The sequence below is a fragment of the Saccostrea echinata genome, unplaced genomic scaffold (genome assembly GCF_033153115.1).
Source record: "Saccostrea echinata isolate AGI-Se365-2 ecotype Australia unplaced genomic scaffold, CSIRO_AGI_Sech_v1 ptg000040l, whole genome shotgun sequence".
In the NCBI taxonomy this organism is placed as follows: domain Eukaryota; kingdom Metazoa; phylum Mollusca; class Bivalvia; order Ostreida; family Ostreidae; genus Saccostrea; species Saccostrea echinata.
This window is the reverse complement of record NW_026889789.1, coordinates 5,441,856-5,457,918: the sequence shown is the minus strand read 5'-3', so window position 1 is coordinate 5,457,918 and position 16,063 is coordinate 5,441,856. Positions and strand designations below refer to the sequence as shown.

The following is a 16,063-nucleotide window of genomic DNA, read 5'->3' as shown; positions in this document are numbered from 1 at the left end:
TTCATCAAATTTGTCGTAGACAAATAACTTTCGATGAAGTATCTTTATTTGTCGGAGACAGATTCCATTTGTGAAGTTTTTTTTTGTTTTTTTTTGTTTTTGTTTTTGTTTTTTGTTTTCTTTTTTTTTTTTGGTTTGTTTGTTTGTTTGTTTTGTTTTCTTTTTGTTTTTTGTTTTGTTTTGTTTTGTTTTTTTTTTTTTTTTTTTTTGATAATCATCATACACGTGGTGTAATCATGGCATCCGCAATATTGAAAAAAATCGGCAGATCGGGGGAAAACAGGACATGCCACGTGCTAGTAGTAGTAAAGCTACGAATATCACTTCTCCACGAAATGAGGTTAGTGATTTGAATGATAACATACCTTTTGAAAATAGGAATTCTACGCAAAACATTGATAATTTAGCCACGTGTTTTGATATGTTAACAAACACTATAACAGCAGGATTTCGAGGGCTAAGATCAGACATAGTAGAACTAATTTCCGATCAAAACAAGCCATGTAACGATTATGAATCAGAGGGTTACTCGGGTTATGATTCTGAGATTGATAATAATGTCATAAACTCACAAGTAACAGATAAGACTAGGACTTTTTATCGAAAACAAAAATATCGGGTTCGATATCCGGAAAAGCACAAGACTCCGAGAAAAATGAAAACGAAAGTGGGTCACAGTCGCAATTTTTGAAAGTTGCTGCTGAACAAATCACCTCATAAGATGTTACTACTGATCCAATACACAAAGACTTGGCGAAGCTTGTTGATGATCTGATGTTCAAAATTAAAGTTGACAAAAAGTTAGCAGATCAAGTTAAAGAACCTGCTGAAAAAATCAAAAGACCAGAAAATTGTGAGAGTTTGGTATGTACTAAAGTTGACGAATTTATCTGGAACAGACTACCAATAGCTACCAAATCGTTGGATAACATATTTCAACATGGTCAGTTATCTTTGGTTAAAAGTATTACGATTCTGGTGAGCATTTTAGAAAAAAATTGGAAATTTTTTTGTGTCAAACAAAGAACTAGAATAAGAAGACTTGGTCAAAGAATTGATAAAATTAATCGAAATGCTTAGTTTTTCGAACTATGAACTTAATATGAGGAGAAGAGAATGCTTGAAAGGTAATATAGACAGTGTTAACTACTTGTCTCTCTTCTCTTCGGGAGTACCGATAAACCAATATTTGTTTGGTGGAGGGCAAGAGACTGGATGAAATAGAAAAGACCAACAAAGCAGTCAACAAAGTCATGACTAGCAAAGCTGCAGAGCAAAGAGGAAGTTACCAGGGAAACAGAGGTCGGCGTTTTCAACCGTATTCCCGACAAGGGTTTCAAGGTAATTACAGAGGTAGAAATGCTCCTTTTTAGGCCAGGATCCCAGAAAAGGGGATTTCAACAGGAAGTTCTCAAAAGGAAAAAAAAGAACTTCAAACAAGAGTGAATACTGACAAATTCTATGAGGTAAGAACTGCTGAAGTCAAATTTCAAACAGAATCAATTGACGTTTTATTACCAGAAAATTTCAGAGCTGGTAGACTGAAACAATTTTCAAAGGAATGGAAAGAAATTACTTCCGATAAATTCATATTAGAATCTGTAGAAGGATGTCATATTGAAATGATAGATGAAGCTAATTTAAGTCAACTAAGGCCATCATATCCCTTTAAATTCAATACCAAAGAAGTTAAAATTGTTTCCACTGAGATAGAGAAATTATTGAACAAAATTGTTATAGAAAAATGCAATCACTGTTCAGATGAAATCATATCAAAATATATTCATCAGACAGAAAAAGGACAATTCTTGCAGAGTCATATTAAATTTGAAAAAAAAATTAATAACTTTGTAGAATACAACCATTTTAAAATGGAAAATTTGCAGTCAGCTGTAAATTTAATGAAACAGTTTGTTTTATGGCTTCTGTTGATTTAAAAGGTGCATATTATTCAGTATCTTTGGCAGAAAAACAAAGAAAGTACATGAGATTTACTTGCGAAGGAGAACTGTTTCAGTACACTTGCCTTGTAATGAGACTAGCATGTAGTCCAAGAAAATTTACCAAAATTATGAAACCTGTATACTCAGACTTTCGAAAAATAGGTTTTTCTAATGTCCCTTACATAGGTTTATATTCACAAGGTACATGTAGTAGTCAGTATGATCGTTGGAAAAATGTTGAGGCTACAGTAAATAAATTGCCGAACTTGGGACTTATACAGAACATTGATAAATCTGTTTTTATTCCCAAACAATAAATAGTGTTTTAGGTTTCATTCTAAATTTCGTGAACATGAATGTAAGATCAACAGAAAATAAAATTAACAACATATACCAGTGTTGTAAGAAAATTTTGAACATGTATGAGGTTTAAATTTTACAGGTTTCACAATAACTTGGGTTTATGGTAGCTAATTTTTCAGGGGTTGAATACGATCCTTTGTTTTATCGCACTTTAGAGAATTACAAAATTGATGCATTCAGAAATTCTCGTGGAGATTACAAAGGAAAAATGTAAATTAGGATATAGAAAAAAGGATATAGAATGGTGGATAAAAAATATACAAAATTCGGAACGGAAAATTTCACACGGTGAACCTAGTTTTGTGTTGAGGACTGATGCTTCCAGCATATGCTGGGGAGCTGAATTGAATGATACAACCACTAATGGTAGGTGGAATGAGCATGAATTGCTTCTACATATTATTGAACAAGAATTATAAGCAGTGTTATTTGCACTTAAATCACTTTGTAAAGAGAAAATTCAATCTCATATCAAAATACTATCTGACAACACAACAACAATTTGCTATATTAATGCTATGGGAGGTAGCAAATCAAGATCATGAAATAAGATAGCAAGAGGAATTTGGTTGTGGTGCATAGATAGAGCAATTTGGTTTGTCAGCAACTCATATTCCTGGTTTAAAAAATACAGTAGCGGACAAATTTTCAAGAATTTTTAATGATCGTACAGAATATCTAGATACTTTGAAAAATAACCAGTAAATTTCTTCAATTGCCAAAGATGTCTTCATACAATTGCTGATTGTGAAAAAATTTTATTGCTGAAGTTTTATGTAATAAATGAATTACATTTGAATACTGGTTTTCATATTTTAATGTAATGTAAATGCTGTAAGAGGAAGCTTGTTAGGTTCTGGTTTACTTGACATTAAGTCAACTTGACACATCAAGGCTTCAAAATCTCACGTGATTCCCTTGGTATGATGACGTAACAGAACTAAAAAAAAATAAACGAGACTTACCTGTAATTTGAATTTTGATTGAGATTCTGTTACGTCATCAGGATACCGAGTGGATTACGTGCCCACCCGTTTAGTCAAACACAGTTTTTGGGGCTATGGGTGTGGTTCTTGATGAGTCAAGTTGTATCTTTTAAAGAACTGACCCTATTACGCACACGCAATGCTATCTCACGTAATCCCGTTGGTATCCCGATGACGTAACAGAATCTCAATCAAACTTCAACTTACAGGTAAATCTTGTTTAATTTTTTAATTAGTATTTGTCATTTTATTAATACTTGTTTCAAGATATTGACAATCTCAATTTCAAATAGATTTCGTCAAAATTGTAATACAACTGTATTTCAATTCGCTCAGAAAAGTCCAGCTCCGTTTAGTGTGCACATAAAAACACGAGTGTTCCAAGGAATGCATGTATCGCCTGCTTTGTATCTTCAATAAGGGTTTAAATAAACCTAAGAGTGGTCAGCTTTTTATTTACCTTATCATGATAGACTGAAAGTTCATGCATTTGCCAGTAAAGAAATGATGGCATCCACCGCGATAGAATCTGACAATCAAAGAAAATATAGTTTCGTAACCTTCAAACGAAGAATTAAATTAAGTAGAAATAATTATTTGTCATTTTATTAATATTTGTTTCAAACAATCCTCCAGAAGAGATTTCAGTCTGTCTTTACTGCAATTGTCAGTCTGCACAATCCATTGTTGTATACCGATCCTGATCAGGTTTTTTTGTGGTATTTTAATATGTTTGTGTGGTAACTGAATGTCATCGGTTCCAAAGTACTTTTTCATGAGCTAGACGTGTTTCCAATAATCATTAATAAGAAATTTCAGTCTGTCTTTACTGCAATTCTCAGTCTAAACGATCCATTGAGGAATACCGATCCCGATGTATTTTCATAGTTTTAGATATGTTTTACACTGTGACCGTTGGGGCGAGCGCAGTTGCCAATAAACAACTTAAACTTGTAACGATTATCCGCCTCTTCAAACATCAAACCGCACGAGACACAGTCTAGACTGTGACGTCACATGACGTCGGAATTTATGGAGACAACCAAGCGTCTCGTTGAACGAGACTACAAGTCTTATTTAATATTCAATATTTAATGAAATGAGTTGTAGAAAAGATGCAATTATTTTTTTAATTTTTTAAGCTTTCTGCAAAGAAAGAAAAGTAAACGTTTCTCTCGGTAATGAACAATTATCCTTGGTTTTTTGTATGTTTTGTAATAATTTCGCATGGAAGTCTGGTAGAGAAGGAATTCTGGAAATGTTGCAAAAGAAAATATGCCTGACGAATGTACAGATCTCAGTCCTAGTTTCCTCTGTTCTTACACGTTAGTCTTTTGAGCTCGCTTCGCGAGCAGCGCTTCGCGCCAGTCGCTGCGCTCGCTATAAGTTTGTCTGGTAACTGAATATCATGCGGTTTCAAAGTACACTGTTATGAGCTCAGAAACATGTTTAAATACTAATTATCTAAACTCCGCGTCTCAAAATTCAAAAGTCATCAGTTTCACTGAACTGCCCGAGATATTTCTAACAAAGTAGGTCAAAGGTCAAGGTTAAATGGATAGTTATGCTGGTAATTTTCATATTTTTATGACAAAGAGTACACAGCACATGCTAAGTAGCACAGACTTACCTCTTAAATGTCAAAGATATGCTGTACATCGGAACTACGAACTATTTTTTAAAGTAGATCAAAGGTCAAGGTCAAAGGTCTCGAGGTCCGTAAACATCGCATTTACAAAAGCTATTATGCCAAGCAATATATGAGCAAAATATCGAATCCATACCTCTTACAGTTGGGTGTGACAGACGGACAGACGGGCAGACAGATGCCAGGTAAAGTGATCCCTTAGTGCCGCTCTGCTCTGCAGGCGACACAAAAAAAGCCATGAGCAGTACAGCCATCTCTTTTATCAAACTATGAACTGTTTTGAAGAACTTTCCGTAAATCTGAGTTGGAAACCAGACAATCTTGTAAACATTGACTTGCAATAACATGAGTGGGTGATATCTGACGAGACTCTGATTGTTTCAATTCCAGGAATCCAGAGAGGTTAATATATCAGATCGAGCGCATAGAAAACATGGAATTCCGTGCTACATGGAATTATTTTTTCTTCTAAGATTGAAATGTCGAGCTTTAATAAACTTTAATATGACACGTGATTGCCGACTATATTTGTATGTCCAGAAAGTTAGAATTAGTATACGGTAATATGACCGCGAATTGCCAATTCATTCTGACATTAGGAATCATTTTTACAGAAACCAATTTCCATACTTTTTTAAGATTACAGTAGCGGCCCTTTAAGAAATGATGAACGAGTGTTGTGTCTACGTGGTTAGAAGTAGCGTCGAGGGCACAGGTCCCACCCCCCACCCCTCCAAAAAAAAGAGCAAAGTACAGAAGCATATATAACCGCTTTTGATCAGTTAAGTGTGATTTACTTTAAAAAGTAAGTAGTTGACAAAAAGTTTCAATTTTCATATACGGAATAAACTTACATAAGACAATCCTTTGACATCATATGCCTCTTTTTTATGTTTCTACTCTGTAACTAAGACAGGTGAAGAAATTGAATTGTATGGACAGTGGAAACTTAATTATTTAAATATCTTTATTGAACTATTCCAAAAAGGCTAAAAAAATCCGCTTGGAAGTAGCGAACAGATTTTTAAATTTATGATTTGTTTATGAACAGAATAAACTTTTTTTACAAAATAATTTTACAGTCATGGTGTATCTGCATTTATTTCCCATTAGAATTCTTCGCTGATACAGAAAATACAAATGATTTTATAATCCATTCGTTACCAAGTTAGAGGGAATGAAGTAACGCGCGTGTGTGTGTGTGTGAGTGAATACGTGCTTATAACTAAAATTATATTTTTTATCTGGATCGATGTGCACTTTCGTGAAGGAATGCTCCACCTTGCGCGCGGTGCCCTTCTGTGGATTGGATCTGTCTATTCTCTGTGGGACATCTGTGTAGTTTTCATATGTTTAAATATTACAAGTGCTTTATGTATTTTTATAAATTGAACTAGAGTATAAAATAAAAAAAAATATCATGTGTGGAGTTGAACAAGTATTATTTTTTCGACTGAATATAAACCGTAACCCCCTCCCTTTACAAAATTACCACTTCTGCTCTAAAATAGTATGAACTTAGGCGACTTTCCTTAGGAATAATTACATACTAGTTGCTTGAAAGAAAAAAAAAACAAATATTTTTTTCAAGTTTATATTTGTAAAACGATTACAGTTATTTTAACAATTTCAAGAATGTCTGGAAACTGAATTTGACGCAGGTGACGTCATTACATTTCAGTGAGTAAGGTCAACTAAAAAGCTCATAAAGTACTGAAAAAAATGATGTATCTTTAAAGTTTATGTATATTTGCATTTAGAAAGAGTCAGGCTATCAAATTCGTCAAAAAGACAATTTGTGAAATTTTGACCTTAAGGGCCCTTTTCTTATGACAGCAGTCATATGTATTATGATATCAACATTTATACTACAACATTATTATCTTTTTATGTCATCTGCAAAGCAAAGCGACACTTAGGTTTCACTTTACTCAGTGTCTCTGTCCGTTCATTTATCAGCCCGTCCGTTTGCCATCTGGTACACCCTGAATACTGAGAACTGTAAAAGTTATGGTTTTGATATTCTAGTCATGTATTCCTGCTATATCAACATACCATGGTTACCGAACTCATAACCATTCAACTTGACCTACTTTTCAAGTAAGTTAGTAATGCCGATAAAAAGTATATTTTTGGATATTTTGGAGGTAAATTTGTGCTTTTTAAGGTGTGACCGGTCGGTAGGGGAAGGTCACTCCTCCATGACAACTAATCCCACCTCTGATGTTTTAGAGGTCAATGTTTGCTCTGCTCCTTATTTGTATAGTTTGAATGGAAATTTGAGCTTTAATACTGTTCGTTATAGCCATATTTTTAATTAGTCATTCTCATAATTTTTTTTTTTTTTTCAGGTAATAGCTCATTGATTGGACTCTATCGCCAGCTATGTTTTTATTTGTTTGTTAGTTGTTTAACGTCCCTCTCGAGAATGTTTCATCATATGGAGACGCCACCACTTGCAGGTAGAGTGCTGCAAGTTTTGACCTATACTCAGCACTAAGGGCTATTGAGCAGTGAGGGATTTTTTTGCCAGCAACTACTGGAACACGGGACCTCAATTTATACGGTCTCACCCGAAGGACATGTCTCAACCTTACACCGCGACTCTAAAGCAAACGCTCTAATCACTGCTCCACACGGGCGACTCGTCAGCTATGACGTGATATCCAGTGCATGAAGAATATGTAATTACAGTTGCGGTAAAGGCTGTAAAGCTAAAGAACACACATGTAGGAAGAATTGGAATGGAAGCACAAAAGCCAAGGAGCCAGCAATGGCAGTAAAGATTTAAAAAAAATAGATAGTAAACGACACACACAGTGAAGACATTAGATATGGACGACGACACGAACACAATATGCAGAGTTCGGTCGGAAGTTAATCCAAATATTAAAAAAATGTAGTGATAAAATCAAACATTCAATAACTTTACTAACCACCTGTTTTCTCTTCAAAAAGAAAAGTACAGGAGGATCCTCTGCACAAAGACAATTACTCACATAAAAAGTGTTTTGCTTCTGCTGTCTCATCAAATAGGGGAAATCCATCAGCATTAAAACAATCCTTATTGCCATTCCACATCGTCTCTTTCAAAATCACTCTACCTGTGATTCAAAGTGAAGTCCATACCTTCAAAATACATCCCAATTCGCAAGGAATCTTCCATATGACCGATATCTGCATCAAGATCTTCTTCATCTGTTTTCATCATTTGCAGGGAATTCGGATAAGATTTCATCTCTAGAAACCCAGGGCAATGAAAACTTCAATCATATTGTGTCAAAGAAAAATCAAAAGAATAACTTCTATTCTGGATCCAAGAGCACCTGTGGAATAGCTACAGCTGTTGTCTGTGAGAAAATAAGGTACCACAATATGTTTCAAAGGCAAGCTTGTACTACAGGCAATTGTTAATTTTAGTTTATTGTTTAACGTCCCTCTCGAGAATTTTTCACCCATATGGAGACGCCTCCATTTGCCTCTAGAGAGCTGCAAATTGTGAACTATACTCGCCACTCAAGGCCATTGAGCAGTGAGGGATCTTTTTTGGTGCCAGCACCTACTGCGACACGGGACCCTGGTTTATAGGGTCTCGTCCGAAGGACCAATCTCCACGTCTCATAGTGGGATTCGAACCCGCAACGTAAGGATCAACTCCTTACTCCGCAAACGCTCTAACCACTGCGCCACGCGGGCGTGTTAGCTTTAGTAAAAATTGTGAAACATGTTCTTTTAGTTGTGAAATAATATAGTTATGATTCTTCATTTCTTTGTAAATAAATGAGGAATTGAGCTTGTCCCCAAGATCATTTACGCTAAAGGATGCAGAAAGTAAAATGAAGAAAAGAAAGATGAATGCAGAAAAAAAAACATTAAACCAAAGAATGTGGGTTAAGAATAGTACAGCTGAAGAAAAAGTCTTCAGTCTCTAAATCAACAATGGAAACAAGAGAGGGAGTAACCTATGAAAGTGGTGAGCTTTCCCAGGCAGCAAATATTCCTGTTCATCAATTGAAGACAACTCCACTATGCACCTCCACCACATCCATTAAAATGCCATTACCACTAGATGATTACAGCAGAGTGTACTTTGACCTAGAGACAACTGGCCTTGTTATGCAGGTACATTTGAAAGATTTAGAAAGAGGTTGATTTCTTTTTCAAAATATTTTTTACAAAGTTTTTTAGATAGCAAAAATACATTGATCTTTATGTTTCAGAACCATCATCTGAAATTATATAGTTGGCAGCGGCTTGTGGAAATGAATATTTCAGCCGTTATATTATGCCAACATCACCTGTTCAGAACAAGCTACTCGGGTAACGCCGATGACATTTGATGGCACCACTCTGTTAGAACGTGGCCTACCACTTCAGCAGTGTCTCTAGATGAATGTTTATTATCATTTCACCATTGGCTTACAAGAATACAAACCAGTGATATTTGCGCACAACTGTAGAAAATTCCACAGCATAATTTTATGTCCTGCCTTCTCATAGTGTAATTTTCATTTACTATCTGAAGTATTTATGAATTCTGTGATACCTTACCTATGCTAAAAGAGAACAGTCCTACTACAAGTACCAGTTTCTCTTTAGAGACACTTTTGAAAAATGTATTGGATGTTCGTATGATGCACATGATGCTGTAGAAGATTGTAAATATTTGCAAAAGCTTACTAAGCTTAGTAGTATTGATACATTTTATTTGATTTGCACGTTTTCCGCCTCCTATATCATAGATATTATAAAACTGTTGGAAAGTACAAAATCAAATTTAGAGTCATTGATGCCTTTGATTAGAGATAAAGTTGTGTCACATAGTATGGGGAAGAATGTTGCTTTCTCGGGCCTTTCTTAACACCATATCGCAGCTCTGTTAAGGCGTACTACGAACAAATCAAGGGAGTATGAACGTTCATAAATGCATACCTTTTTCAGCTGAATTTATTTTTGTAAAGCTACTATATTATCACATTACTTTAATATTAATTGAAATAACATTGCATATGCCGCTCTGTATTGAATTTGGTTTGGTCACGTTATTTGACAGTAACGTGATAAATGTATGCAATATGTAATGTATGTAGGTCATGAACAAATTTCAATATCGCAAGGGCATACCCTAGTTAAAATTAAAAAAAAAAAAGTAAGTAATAAATTGTTTTTACATATCTTGTAGTTTATGGGAAGTGCTGCTGCTTTAAATAGAAATCGTACTTTATTAATTTAAATTTCAAGTTATTTAGCTCTAGTTCCAATATGTGTGACCCTTAACAAGTATTTTATATATTTATTAAGATGCATTTAGAAGAGTGTAGGTAGTATTGATAATAACAACACTTTCCCTTTTACATTGTTGAAAACACTGGGGATTTGGAAAGGTGTGTGAACGTTCACTTTCATTCAGAAACAATTTAAATTTCTAATTGTAAATTGTTACTTAATAAGTTTTGTACAAATATCGATCGAACACCTAAAGATTAATTTATAAAAGAAAAAGAGATTATTTTACATGATATCCATATTGTTAATAATATTCCTGAATATATTTATGAGTAAAGAAAGGGGTGATTATTTTCAGTCACATATTAGGCAAACTATCTTTTTTGTCTGTGAATATATTATAAAATTTCTGTTAAGAATTTTTGTACAGAACATAGCAATGTTTTCCAAAGAAAGAATTGTTTTATTAGCTTTTAATTGAAAAGGTTTATTTTTCCTTTCATATGACGGTATTTCAACTTTTATACATGTATTCATAATGCTTCTTACTCTGAAAAAAAGTGATGTTTCTACTTAATATATCAAGTCCTATCTTATTAAGATATAATGACTTGAAGTATGTGATTTTTGTTTTGAATTTATTTTGTAATCAGCAAAATATAAAAGAATACTATTACCTTCCATGAAATCCGCTTCATTCCTACGGTTTCCTATAACTTCTAAATTGATAAAGTTTTCTTCTTCATCTGAAAAAAAAATGTAGTGGTCTGTTGAAAACAATATCAAAAATTCTACATCTAGATCAGCAGCTATTACTGAAAAAAATAGCGTAATTGTGTTCTATTATCAATAGTCTTTTCATCTCTATCAGTATTTTAGAAAATATACGAAATTGTTTGTATGCATCCCTTCAAATTCTATAAGCGAAATCCGATCTGCAATTAAATTTAATCTTAATTTGTTGTTCATCCTCTCAGATGTCAAAAATCCAATTTTTCCACTTTCCAGATTCGACAGGGAATGAATTAAATATGAAGTGTCTTCACAACAAAACTTTTTTTTTAAAAACTGCATTTTTTCATTATCAACATTGTTAAAGAAAGTGCAAACAATTCATGTCCGTAGAGATTTGGACAAATACTAACAATTCTAAATGGCTATGCTGAGATCGACTTGACAAGTGCTAACATTTCCTAATAGATACATACAAATGTACATAGTTTCTATGTACATATACCGGCAGACTGTGTGTAGTACAAATGAATATATATGATAATTAATTTAGAAAGTAAACACAGTTGATATTCAATTCTAAAAGTCTTTATTTCATTAGTCAGTTCAACCAATAAAATGCTTTCCCCGTGTTTTAATTCGTGAATTATTCAACTATTGCAAAATTTATAAACATACATCATTTTTTTTTTTCTGCAATTGTTGCAACCATGAAATCCACATTAGCAAACAAACGTACTTTCTTCTTTTATTGTTTATATTTGTAGGACTCCAAAGTGCGATGGGACTCCAAAACCCGATGGTCACGCCAAAGTCCGATGGTCTGTGCCAAACCCCGATGGTTCATACGCCAAAGTCCGATGGCGCAGAAAAAAATAATATTGTTTATGACGTCATAGTATACCTGCGCCAAATTGCGGTGCCGCGCCACGCCAAGTACAACGGTTTAAAAAAAATTAAATGAATTTTAAGTATTTAAACGCCAAAGTAATATGGTTCACTAAAAAACGCAAAGAATATATCGCACCAGTAGCCATAATTTCTTAAGTGGTTGCAAGGCTAATCCTTACATAAACCTCTCGGATGGGTGCGAGGCTAACCCTAGTCTCTCTGATGGGTGCGAGGCTGATCCTAATCATTTGGATGTGTGCGATGTTAACCCTAATCGGTCAAAAAGTCTGTAACATATCCTGGATGAGAGAGAAACTAACCCTAATCAGTCAAACCTCGTTTGGGGTGCAAGACAAAAACTATTCAATCATATAGTGTACAAGGATTAACCCTTACTGTGTAATTGTGCACAAGGACAAACCCTTATCAGCCAAATGGTGTGCAAGGAATAATCCTAGTAACTCAGGTGAGTTCAAATATTAAGTAAAATCAGTCAAATTGTAGTCGATGACTCATCCTAAATTATGGGTTTTGAATTACGGACTATGGCGTCGAGGACTGACGTCGGAAAATTGTGACGTTATTAACGTTAATTGTTTCTCGGCACCATCGGACTTTGGCGTGTCAGGCCATCGCATTTTAGCGCAAGTGTTTTATTGGAAAAGAACCATCGGGCTTTAGCGAGACCATCAGACTTTGGCGTCCGTACCGACGTCAGACCATCGAACTTTGGCGGCACCATCAGACTTTGGAGTCCTACATATTTATGTATGTATAAGTTGGAGACATTTGAAAATGATTTTCAAAAAAATAAAGGAAAATCATTCAGTGTTTCGAGAACATTTATTTTCCAAAACATATCAGATTGATATATATACGAGGGGCGTTCAAAAAATACGCGGACATGTTGCATAGAAAAAATATTTGACGACAAAAACACACAAAAAGTCACATGTATTATAACAGAATCTTTACTTTAGTGGTCAACAAAATTTCATTTCAATAAATTGTTAATAAATATCAATTCTGAGTGATTACTTCGGACCTATCAAAAAATCACGGCGCAGTTAAAATGAAATCTGAGACGTCACGACATCATATAAAATATGCGATCTCATTTTCCCAAATAGTGTTCTCTTTTGTGTTTGATACACAATTTGTGTCACTCTATCAACTCATAATAGACATCAATATATCATTCCTAAACCAGCTTGGGAACTATAAAACTAGAGAATTGTTTTAAATCTTGTTTGTTCTGAAACCCCAAAACTGCATCTACTTCTGAAATATTCCGTGACGTTGGTCGCCGTTAAAAACGGTAACAGCCCAGATCAGGATTTAGTCGATGGTCTTCTTCCGACCCCCTCCCCCCTCCCCGAACGAACGTTTTTAATAATGCCCTACAGTATGAAATTTTCTTGTGCTATTTGTAGACAGATGTCTGGCTTATCGCTGATTTATTACATGTTTCATCAGGTATATTTTGGGTCTCTGTTTGCGTTTTCCATATTCTACACATGATTTGACAAACGTGCGCTGCTCCGTCGAATCACTCGACGTCATTTTTGCAGTTGTTTTTATAAGGAACACATCGGAGAAAAATAACAATATTTCTGTTAATACTTGAAATATTACGTCAATAATTTTAATTCATAATAATGTAACAATATAAAGAATCTTTAGAGAAAATTGTCAAATAACCTCGCGAATTATAGAAAATCAATGAGAAAAATTATGAGTTCTGTGAGTTCGTTTTTCAAATATTTTGCCGTGCTCCGTATATCACCATCGGCAATATGAAAACAGCAATAATTTTAAGAGAAATTAATTATTATCAAAAAATTGCTCCAAAATTTTACTAAAATCATTAAGAATATGTTCCTTTAAAATTTCATCGCTATTTGACGTCAGTAAAAGTAAATAATAGCAGAGTCCGCGTATTTTTTGAACGGCCCTCGTATATATATATATATATATATATATATATATATATATATATATATATATATATATATATATATATATATATATATATATATATATATATATATATATATATATATATATACGAGGGTTGTCCCAGAAATACACGAACATTTCCAATATCTTTTGTTTCACTAATACTATAAATTTAAAAATTGACATACATCATAATCAACATTTTTTGAATAACGCATAAAAAATTCAATTAAATATCTCCATAAATAATATTTTTCTCTCAGGTAAACGAATCTTACAAATCAGTTGTCGGCGCAACACTGACGACGTCAAAACGTAGCTCGTGGCGTTTGTGAATTTGTTCTGGAAATGTGCTTCTGATAAAATTCGTTTAAGCATAAATTCGGCACTGTATTTAATTTCTTTTATTTACCAAATTATACATCTCAAATACTAGTGTTACCAGAAGATTGCAGAATTAATTCTCTCAATCCCGATAATAAACCTAGCAGTTTGCATTGTTTAACGGCGGCCGTCACTTAGGTCTATGACGTCCAGCTCCTGACTTTCACTTTGTCTTCATTTTTGTTGGTCTACAAAACGCCTCTTCTATCGGATAACCAGTCAAGTCATCCTCAAACCTCTTCAACTACGGATAAACCTGTGTCCGAGATTTATGTTTCTGTTTTCCCAGCATTAACATATCTTTCATCGTATGAATAGGAGTCATATCCCGCTCAACACAGTACTGCTTAATAATTTCGTGCTCCACATTATCGCCAAACGTCACCATTTTTGACAATATCTAATTAAAAGTGTTTTGGCATATAACGTCATATATTTGTCATTAATGATGTCAAATTAATGAATTTTTATACACGGGTACACCAGATCAAGGAGTATTTATGGAAGTAAATTTTGTGACATTATTTTTCCGTATAGCCTGGTAATAAAGAAAACTTCATTGACAATGCTACTTTTAAAAGTCAAAAAATTGCCGTGCGCCGACCACCGATATTTAACACCCTTTAAATCCTGTTTTTATATACTTATGACATAACAAGCCTAAAATATTTTGTCTAAATACCGAAAATATCATTTTCCAACAACGTGCAAAAAATTATTACTTTTGGTCGAATAGTTTCTGAAATATTAAAAAAGTTCGCGTTTTTCTGGGACAACCCTCGTATATATATATATATATATATATATATATATATATATATATATATATATATATATATATATATATATATATATATATATATATATATATATATAATCCGGACTTCTTGGTTGGGGAACCCAGTTAAGCATTTATATATCGGTCTAGGACCCCGATGGATTAAGCAGACTTTTTCCGGTCTCCCTAATATTTTAACTGATCATTAAGGCGGTGTACTTTGTGGTCAGATGGCTGATGTCCTGAAGTAAGACTCTTTCGTAATTATTTTTTTCAATGCAGTTATAATTTCTGCAATTTTTTTTCGCATAGCGAGAAATAATTAAATTATTTATAACCCGGCATATATTTTAATAGGAATATATATATCTATTAAGTCGCCCAGAGAAAATGTGTAATATTAAACAAAATCCGCTATATATGAATAGTTTTAATTAATATCCCATTTAGTTTAATCATTTCCTATATTTTCTTACCTTTCATTCATTCGTGAGTTCAGTATTTAAAATTTCGAAAATTCATGGTCTACAAATGACTCATGTTTGTCTGGCAATAAGTTGCCTGGTTTCCGGTCGACCTGGAGAACCAGAAAAGAAGACGATGGCAGACGCCTCGAAGTGCTTTGGATCCTTTTCCGTAAGTATAAATCTGTTATTATCATTTGCAGCTGGGTTTTTTTTTATGTTTTTACGTCTTTTGTATATTATTTCCCCCTTTTTTATACGACGCGCTTGCATAGCGTCAATATTGACTAACTGCGAACGTCGAGGAAATTCTGAATACACATTTTTAACTCCTTTTCATTCATAATGATACATCTTTTTGAACATCATCAAATATTTATTTAAATTAATTAATAAGTAGATGCTCATGGTTTGACGTTCGAAACATGGATATGATTGACGCATTATTTAAAGAAGCTGATAGTAAAGGGGGGAGGGGGGGGGTTGTTTCTTACATGTACGAGAATCTGGGACTTGTGTTTTGAGATACAATAACAAACGATTCTACAAAAATTAATGCAACACAAGCCACCTCCTACCTTTTATGACACTCTTTAATTTGTGAACAATGAGTAAAATTTGGTTTAAGATTTGAACAAGACTTACAATGTCATATATAGTCAAAGATATAACACAATTACTCAATGTGT

The 16,063-nt window shown here is 33.8% G+C and overlaps 1 pseudogene; it reads left to right on the top strand.

The window, feature by feature from the left end:
- Nucleotides 1-286: 286 nt before the first annotated feature.
- Nucleotides 287-1,453, top strand: LOC133200541 (uncharacterized; annotated as a pseudogene).
- Nucleotides 1,454-16,063: the final 14,610 nt, after the last annotated feature.